Raw genomic sequence first — 10144 nt, 5'->3', positions numbered from 1 at the left:
ACAGTCTTGTATCTATCTTGTCTACCAGTCTATGGTATTTCTTGTGTGCCTATTACCATAGTCTGTGAGTGCCAATCACAGGTGCTTAAGAGTCAAGGTTTGTCACTAGTTCTTTTGTTCCATAAACCACAGGGAAAATGGGAATCAAACCAGGTACTCAAATACTACGGATTAATACTACCTGTTTTAGGGGAAGATGACACATTATACACATGAGAAGCTGAAATATTTTTCAGATATTTAAATTTCTGGCTTTCTCTTTTTCATTTCAGTCCCCTTGGGAAAGTGAGAGAGGCTGTTGAAGTTCGCCATTGATGTTGGATACGCAGTTCACTGTGCTCATGTGTACCAGAATGAGAATGAAATAGGGGAACGATCAAAGAGAAAATTGAGGAGGGGTTGTGACCGGGAGCAGCTCTTGTTCGTCAGTAAGGTACATCTTTGATCACCTGAGTCTAGGTTGGGGTCAGGTTGATGACTGGAGGAAAGAGACAAAGATCACAAGCAAAGGCAGGCTCCATGGAGTAAAGCTAATCGGGAAATTAACCCCTTAATACTGTACCGCTATTTCTTAATTTTGTTTTCTTTATTCCAGTAGTCAAGTAAAGGGATGAAAGAAGAAAAAAGAAACTCTTAAAAAAACCTGGCTAATTAGAATGCACTTTTCTGTGTATCCTCTTTTGCAGCAATAGAGCAGGAACTCAGCTCTGCTTTCAATGACTCTAAGGAAGAAGCTGGCTACAGCATTCTTGCTCATTCCTGCTGCAGGATTGAATATATTCACTCTTGTATGTTAGGTTTTCTCCCCGGCAGCAACAAGGGTAAGAAAAAGAAATAGGTTTCTACCTACTGGAAACTTGTGAGTGGTCTTCACTAATCTTGATTTTTGCATTATTTTCTTAATTGCTGTCTTAACTGGTGACATTTTACTATATCTTAATCTGGCAGAATCCTAATTTAGTCAAGTGTACTGCAATATTATAAATTAATGCAAGAAATACCCTCAAGTCACCTTCCCTGTAGATGAAAGGCATAATATTCCCAGACTTGCCTCTGGTAGGTGTGACATGCTCCTGTTCCTGCTGGGATATTATACTGTATTTGCCGTGAACAAGCCGTGCAAACATTTATAACCTAGGCAGTCCCTTAGGGACTAGGATTTGGGGGGCCCATTTTTCGGCAGACGCGCGGCTGGGTCTTTCGGTGTCCCGGTTGCCGCCGCATTTAGGGAGGGAGCTAGGGCAGGGGAGCGCAGGGAGGCCCCTGGCAGTAAGTAAGGGGGGGCGGCACACAGGGAACTCCCTACCCCAGCTCACCCCTGCCACGGCTCCCTCTCGAGCAACGCTGTTGGCTGCTCACTTCTCCCACCTCCAGGCTTGCGGCTAAGCCTGGTCACCGCAAGCCTGGGAGGCAGGAGAAGTAAAGCAGCCACGGCGTGCTGAGGAGGAGGCGGGCAGGGTGAGCTGCTCAGCGATGGCGTGCTCGTGCACAGAGCAGGGTGAGCTGGGCGGGGAGTGCTCAGGGCCAAGGTGGGGATGGGGAAGAAGCCGCAGGGGCGCTTCAGGGCAGAGGAGGGGAGCTGCTGCGGGAGGGGGGCTCAGGAGGGGGGCTTGGGGACGGGGAGGGCGCAAGGTGGAAGTTTCGCCTAGGGTGCAAAATATCCTTGCACCGCGCCCTGCTGTAAAGTCAATTGTCATGCTTAATTTTCTCTCTCTAGCTGTGGTGCACATTTCATGAGAATCCCTGTGAAGGGAGCATGCCAGATATGCTTGCTGCATGAATTGGATTATTGACCTCTACCTGATGCACTGGCCATGGGATTCAAGGTACTGCCACTTTAACTCCTCCAAGCCTTCTGTCAGGGCCCTAGAGAGACATTTCCTTCTTTAGCAGTATAGAAATCTAATACATAACCTAGGCATGGAAGACTAGAGGCCCCCACCGTGCCATATGCACCTATTTAGGGTGAAATCTGCCAAGATGGCCAATCATGTAGATCATGGGTCGGCAACCTTTCAGAAGTGATGTGCCGAGTTTTCATTTTATTCACTCTAATTTAAGGTTTCGCGTGCCAGCAATACATTTTAACGTTTTTAGAAGGTCTCTTTCTATAAGTCTATAATATATAACTAAACTATTGTTGTATATAAAATAAACAAAGTTTTTTAATTGTTTAAGAACCTTCATTTAAAATTAAATTAAAATGCAGAGCTCCCCGGATCGGTGGCCATGACACAGGCAGTGTGAGTGCCACTGAAAATCAGCTCGTGTGCTGCTTTCGGCACGCGTGCCATAGATTGCCTACCCCTGATGTAGATCAAGAGGATGGGCAAGAAAGGGGCATATCTCAAGGAATGGGAGTCAAAGTAAGATATGGTAATCATATTGCTCAACATTTGCTTTGAAAACGCAATAACGGACTCCAAGATCTGTACATGGAAACTTTGCAAGAATTCTTTAGCCCATTCCCTACAATGTTCCTGGAGACATCAGATTGAGAGCATGGAGGAAGGAAAACATGATACAAGACTTCTCCGGTCCTCTCTGACTGAAAGTTACTGTCTCATTAGGAGTGCCCTCCAGGGGATTCTCCACATCCCTGTTGGAAACCTTCATTCACTGCTTAACCTTTCCTTTTTAGCCACAGTCATTCTGAGAGTGAGAAATTGACAGGATAACCTTTGAAGAGCTCTGCTAAACTGACCGTGGGAATCAATGTTGACTTACTTGGAATCAACACCTGGAATTGTTATAATTTGCCAAGAGAGAAAAAGAGGAGAAACCAGGTTTAAGGTGGGGTATTGGGAAACACGAGGAAAGACATAATCACTGGAAATCCTCTTGATTCCTGGACATAAACAAGCCTGCTATTGAGGAGATGGGACTGAAGGCATATGTTGATACAATGCAAAACATTATAGGAAGTGCCACTCTCTGGATAAGGCACGTAGTTTAGGATTCATTATCAATATGAACCACATAACTTTCTTGGCTGGAAAAGAACAGTGAAAATTTGTTTGACAACCTTCTACCAAGTCAAGTGCAAAGAGGAGAGGCATCTCAAGTAAGAACTTGCAGCAAAAGCAGAACTACACATTCCTACATTTAATGCATTATAAGATAAACAATATAATCACTGATCACTTTTTTTTTAAGCACATAGTTCTGACTCCTGCAGATCAAAGGCTGCTTGGTTGGGGTGCTGGGTGACGTTGGTGGCCTTTGACATGGAGGCCTTTGATCTGGTGGTCCCTTTTGGCCTTAAATTCTATTACTCTAAAAAAAACCCTACCTGGCTTCTTGCTTGGGGTAAAAAATAAGCAGGAATCGGTTATCCTTTCTGGTGAATGTCTACTTTTTGTATGACTGTTGCAGTCTGAATTCATCTCATTTTCTGTATAAAATTCAATAACTGCAGTTCCTTCAGCAGCATGGGAAAGCTAGCTGGTGTAGGTAAACGCATTCCAGGATGTACCAGTCTCTTTGTGGCCCCCTGCTGGAGGCCCCTCAATTCTACCACCACCCCACTCCAGGAAGGAGCAGCAAAGGTGACTGACTCCCCAGAGCTGCCTAGAGAGGCTGCCTAGAAGCAGCCAATCAGAACCCAGCAGTTTCAGATAAAAGGAGCTGCAGGGGCTGAATAAGTTAGTTCGTGGCTGGGGCCAGAGGGAGTTTGATGGGCTGTATTCCCCAAACCTGGGGGGTGAGAGGACCTGTGAACTCTAGCCCTAAGGTAATGGATGGCAGTAAAGAGACCAGGTGGGAAGAGGCCCAGAGAATTAATTGAAGGAATTAAAGGAGGTGGGGTGTGTAGCTGCTGTTTATAGGGTCTTTGGGTTTGGCCCTGGAGTAGTGAGTGGGCCCAGGTCCTGCCAGTGGCAAATGGCCTAAACCCTAGTGAAGGGCTGGATTAAAAAGGGCCTGGAGACATGGCTGAAGACCTTGGTGAGAGTTGACTGCTTCACGGTCTCCTGCCTCGCCAGCTTGCGGCGCCACCAGCTTAGGCCGCCGAAGCCTGGAGCCGGGAGAAATGAAGCAGCCACGGCGCACTTAGGAGGAGCCGTGGCAGGGGTAGAGCTGGGGTAGGGAGTTCCCCCTGCATGCGCCGCCCCCTTACTGCTGCAGGAGGCCCTCTCTGCGCTCCCCTGCCCCCTAGCTCCCTCCACTAAATGCCGGCGGCAACCGGGACAGCCGAAGATCCAGCCGCCGCGGTCGCTGCCAACAAAATGGCGCCCCCCAAATCCTAGTGCCCTAAGCGACTGCCTAGGTCACCTAAATGGTGTGCACCGGCTTGTCACGGGCAATACAGTATAAAATACCCAGCAGGACAGGAGCATGTCACACTACCAGAGGCAAGTCTGGGAATATTATGCTTTCATCTACAGGGGGTGGACTGAGGGTATTTCTTGCAGTTAATTTATAATTGGCAGTACACTTGACTAAATTAGGATTCTGCCAGATTAAGATATAGTAAAATGTCACCAGTTAAGACAGCAATTAAAGAAATAATGCAAAAATCCAAGAATTAGTGAAGACCACTCACAAGTTTCGTAGGTTAGAAAACTATTTTCTTTTCTTACCTTTTGTTGCTGGCCGGGAGAAAACCTAACATACAAGAGTGAATATATCAATCCTGCAGCAGGAATGAGCGAGAATGCTGTAGCCATGCTTTTCTCCTTAGAGTCATTGAAAGCAGAGTGCAGTTTCTGCTCTATTGCTGGCAAAAGAGAGTACACAGAAAAGTGCATTCTAATCAGCCAGGTTTTTTTAAGAGTTTCTTTTTCCTTCCCTCCATCCCTTTACTTGACTACTGGAATAAAGAAAACAAAATTAAGAAATAGCGGTACAGTATAAGGGGTATTTCCCGATTAGCTTTACTCCATGGAGCCTGCCTTTGGCCTTGATCTTTGGCTCTTTCCTGCAAGTCATCAACCTGACCCCACACTTAACCAGGTAAGTCAAAGCTGTATCTTACTGACGACAAAAGAGCTCCTCCCATGTACAACCCCTCCTCAATTTCTTCTTGATCGTGTCCCCTATTTCATTCTCATTCGGTACACATGAGCACAGTTGAACTGACGTATCCAGCATCAATGCGCAAACTTCACAGCCTCTCTCACTTTCCCAATGGGACTGAAATGAAAAGAGAAAGCCAGAAAATAAAATATAATACTGAAAATATTACAGCTTTCCAGTGTGAAATGGTTCATCCTCCCTAAAATCAGGTAGTATTAATCCGGTAGTATTTGAGTTACCTGGTTGATCCCATTTTTCCTGTGGTTTATGGAACAAAAGAACTAGTGACAACCTTGACTCTTAAGCCACCTGTGATTGGCACTCACAGACTATGGTATAGGCACACAAGAAATACCATAGACTGGTAGGACAAGATAGATACAAGACTGTACCGTGCCATATGCACCTCATTTAGGGTGAAATCTGCAAGATGGCCAATCATGTAGATCAGCGGTCGGCAACCTTTCAGAAGTGGTGTGCCGAGTTCTTCATTTATTCACTCTAATTTAAGGTTTGCATGCCAGCAATACATTTTAACGTTTTTGAAGGTCTCTTTTATAAGTCTAAAATATATAACTAAACTATTGTTGTATATAAAATAAACAAAGTTTAATTGTTTAAGAACCTTCATTTAAATTAAATTAAAATGCAGAGCCCCCCGATACGGTGGCCATGACACAGGCAGTGTGAGTGCACTGAAAATCAGCTCGTGTGCCGCCTTCGCGCACGCATGCTGCATAGATTGCCTACCCGGATGTAGATCACGAAGGTGGCAAGAAAGGGGCATATCTCAAAGGAATGGGAGTCAAGTGAGATATGGATCATAGCTCAACATTTGCTTTGAATGCATAACAGACTTCCAAGATCTGTACATGGAAACTTTGGCAAGAATTCTTTAGCCCATTCCCTACAATGTTCCTGGAGACATCAGATTGAGAGCATGGAGGAAGGAAAACATGATACAAGACTTCTCCGGTCCTCTCTGACTGAAAGTACTGTCTCATTAGGAGTGCCCTCCAGGGGATTCTCCACATCCCTGTTGGAAACCTTGATTCACTGCTTAACATTTCCTTTTTAGCCACAGTCATTCTGAGAGTGAGAATTGACAGGATAACCTTTGAAGAGCTCTGCTAAACTGACCGTGGGAATCAATGTTAGTTACTTGGAATCAACACCTGGAATGTTATAATATTGCCAAGAGAGAAAGAGGAAAACCAGGTTTAGGTGGGGTATTGGAAACAACAGAAACATAACACTGGAAATCCTCTTGACCCTGGACATAAACAAGCCTGCTACTGAGGAGATGGGACAGAAGGCATATGTCGAACAATGCAAAACATTATAGAAAGTGCCACTCTCTGGATAAGGCACGTAGTAAAGATTGTATTTTCATCAATAGGAACCACAATAACCTTCTTGCTGGAACAAGAAGACAGGGGAATTGTTTAGACGACCTTCTACCAATCAAGTGGAAAGAGGAGAGGCATCAAGTAAGAACTTGCAGCAAAAGCAGAACTACACATTCCTACATTTAATACATTATAAGATAAACAATATAATCACTGATCACTTTTTTTTTAACACATAGTTCTGAGTCCTGCAGATCAAAGGCTGCTTGTTGGGGTGCTGGGTGGTTTGTGGCTCTTGACATGCGACACTTAGATCTCTGCAGCTCCTGAGGGGCCTGTTAACAATATACCCCTACTGGTTCTGCTAGAGTAAAAAACAAAGCAGGAACCAGTGTTCCTGCTGGTGAATGTTCTTCTTTCTTGTAGACTCTTGCAGTCTGAATCATCCTCATTTTCCTATTTGCTATAATTATCAAAAACTTCAGCTTCCTACGCAGGCAGGATACAGCTAGCTGGCGTATGAAATAAGCAGTCGCAGATCCTATACCAGTCCTCTTCTGGGTGGCCTTCTCTGATGATGGCCCTGCCAGTTGTTACACCACCCATTCCAGAAAGGAGACAGCAAAGGTAACTGACTCCCCAGCAGAGCAGCTAGAGGAGGTGCCTAGAAGCACCCAATCAGACCCAGTCAGCTCTCTGACGTAAAGGCTGGAATCAATTCAGGGAGAGACTATTCCAGTATAAACGAGCGCAAAGATTTATACTCCCCAGATGTCAAAAGTAGAGCTGCTAGCAGCCTCAGAATCTAAGATTAGAGTTCAAATGAGCTGGGGCCAGAGGGAGTTTGATGGCTGTATCCCAAACCTGGGGGGTGAGAAGACCTTGTGCAACCTATGCCCTGTAAGGTCATGGATGGCAGGGCAAAGAGACCAGGCTGGGAAGAGCCGCTCAGGAATAATTGAGATAGAAAGGAGGTGGGATGTATGGCATGCTGATAGAATGCTAGTTGGCCCTGGAGTGAGTGAGGTGGCCCGAGCATGCTGCACGTGGCAAATGGCCTAAACCCTAGTGAAGGGCAGGATTGAAAAGGGCTGGAAGCATGGTGAAGACCTGGTGAGAGTGAAAGTGTTGAACTCTTTGCTGCTGTGGAGGGAGTTCATCCATTGTAGACTGTGGTCACTTAGCCAGAGAGCTGAGCCACTGAAGGCTTGCCTAGCAAGGTGCAATCTACAGAGGGTGCCAGAGCAGCAGGAAAAGAAGACTGAAGTGCCACACCCAGCTGAGAGAGGCAGTCAGGAGGTGAGTGCCCTGTCCAGTCAGTTGCTATACAATGGGGTTCTCAAACTGGAAGCTGGGATCTCTCAGGGGGTGTGAAGTTATTACGTGGGGGGTTGTGAGCTGTCAACCTCCACCCCAAACCTTGCTTTCCCTCCAGCATTTATAATAGTGTTTAATACATAAAATGTTTTTAATTTATAGGTGTGTGGGGGGTCCTCTCAGAGGCTTTGCTATGTGAAAGGGGTCACCAGTATGAAAGTTGAGATCCACTGCTATACAATAGCCGTACAGTATCTAGGAGCTGCGTACTAAAGGTAGTGTGAAAGACAAAGCTTTTTGTGAAGAACAAAAACACGTGATCCTTTCCATTGTGTTGGCTGGTGGAGCAGGGAGAGGGACAGGGTTGGCAACTGGTTCCATAGTACACAACTCTGCAAGATGAGACATTCAGAGAAAATCCCTTGTATTATATTTACATTGTATTTACTGAATAGCATTTCAATTGAGTACAGTGTGACTGTAAAAGAAGGAACCTGCTGTAATGCAGATACAGTTGAGGTGCTGTGGACCATTAATACTGATAATTTGACAAATAACCCTAGTGATTCTTTGTGGAAATAAATGTTGAATTTTTCATTGCATTTAGATAAGTTTGTTGCAGGTGCCAGGGGCTTATTACATCCCAAAAGCTTTCCAGTCAGCCTGACCCACTTATCAGGTTCGTTCAAAGATTTCACAAATAATACACTGATAACTCATATTACAAGCATGGACTGTACATATTAAGGGGCCTCACACTGAGAAGTACTGGCATGCCAATTAGCATTGAGTCAATGGGAGCTGAAGGCACATATAGCGCCTTTTGTGATAAGACCCACACAGAGAATGACATGTGAGAAAGTATATAAACATTGAGATCGAGCAGTGCCTGAAAAGGAAATGTGGAAAGAATGTAACATTTTACAGAGCTTTAATAAAACATGTGCCTGAACACCTTTCATCTTCTAATGTTGCGGATTTTGGGAGACTTGTCCATTTTACTACTTGGAATTATTTAAATAGGCTCTAAAACCTCTCCACACCTCAAATCAGCCATGTGAGATCCTCAGGCCAGGAACTTGTATAGCTGTTTGTTTAGCAAGTACCATGCATAACTATGGTGCTTCACAAATAAAGCAACATCACGAGTAGTTAGTACAAAGTTCCATTTGTAAATCCACTTTGATTTTTAATCACAGTAGATGATACTTAAATTCATTCCACCAGATGAGCACTGAGGATAAGAAAATATCACATTAAACAGTTTTCAGGGACATCAAAACTGCAAATCTGTACATAAACACCACACATTCACTCAGAAGATTTGACAAGTGCTTAAAGCTGTAACTGAACAGTCACACTGCAGAATTTCAAGAGCCCATAAGCTCCCAGGTAGGAGTTACACTCTCTTGGAGAGATGGCTGCAACAGGCTTGATGACCTGTAGCACTTTCATAGTCATACAAGTTACAAACTAGCTTTGCTAAAAGCACATGTTCAATACTGGGGTAGTTGGGTGTCGTCATTACCTGTCAGGTTCCTAGTCTCAGGATGGGCATCTTTTTTGTGATCAGTTCAACATAGGTTGTCATGGTTTGTCTGTCCTAATTCCCTTTGGAATGCCCCACTGTAAAAGAATGGGCAGTACCCTGGCAAAAGCCTTAAAGAGGATCTTGATCCAGCTGCTTTCTGGTGATTGGCTGCAGATAGGAGTAGGAAGGGAGACTGAAGCCTCAGAAGGTGGAGGTTTTGCTTTGTCCTTCTTCCTCTTCAGAGAATTACAAAGCCCTGTAGAATTACAATCTGCAGTAGGTTTTGTATGTGTCCTTGTATGATTTGAATTCTTTGAGGATGTTAATAAGCAAGTGGGCAAAGGTGATCGAGTGGATATAGTGTATTTGACTTGCAGAAAGCCTTTGACAAGGTCCCTCACCAAAGTCTCTTAAGCAAAGTAAGCAGCAATGGAATAAGAGGGAAGGTCTTGTCATGGATCAGTAACTGATTAACAGACAGGAAACAAAGGGTAGGAATAAATGGTCAGCTTTCACAATGGAGAGGTAAACAGCAGGGTCCCCCAAGAATCAGTAGTGGGATCACTGTTCAACATATTGATAAATGATCTGGAAAAGGGAATGAACAGTGATGTGGGGAAGTTGCAAATGATACAAAATTACTCAAGATAGTGAAGTCCAAAGCTGACTGTGAAGAGTTATAAAGGGATCTCTCAGAAGTGGGGAAATGGGCAACAAAATGGCAAATGAATTTCAGTGATGATAAATGCAAAGTAATGCACAATGGAAAATATAACCCCAACTATACATTCAAAATTATGAGGTCTACTGCTGAAGAAAGATTTGAGAGTTGTTGTGGATAATTATTTGAAAATATCTGCTCCCTGTGCAGTGGCAGTCAAAGAACAGAATTTTAGGAACCATTAGGCAAGGGTTAGATAAGACAGGAGAT

Source organism: Chelonoidis abingdonii, chromosome 1 (assembly GCF_003597395.2).
Source record: "Chelonoidis abingdonii isolate Lonesome George chromosome 1, CheloAbing_2.0, whole genome shotgun sequence".
Taxonomy (NCBI): Eukaryota; Metazoa; Chordata; order Testudines; family Testudinidae; genus Chelonoidis; species Chelonoidis abingdonii.
Note: the sequence above shows the minus strand (reverse complement) of the source record.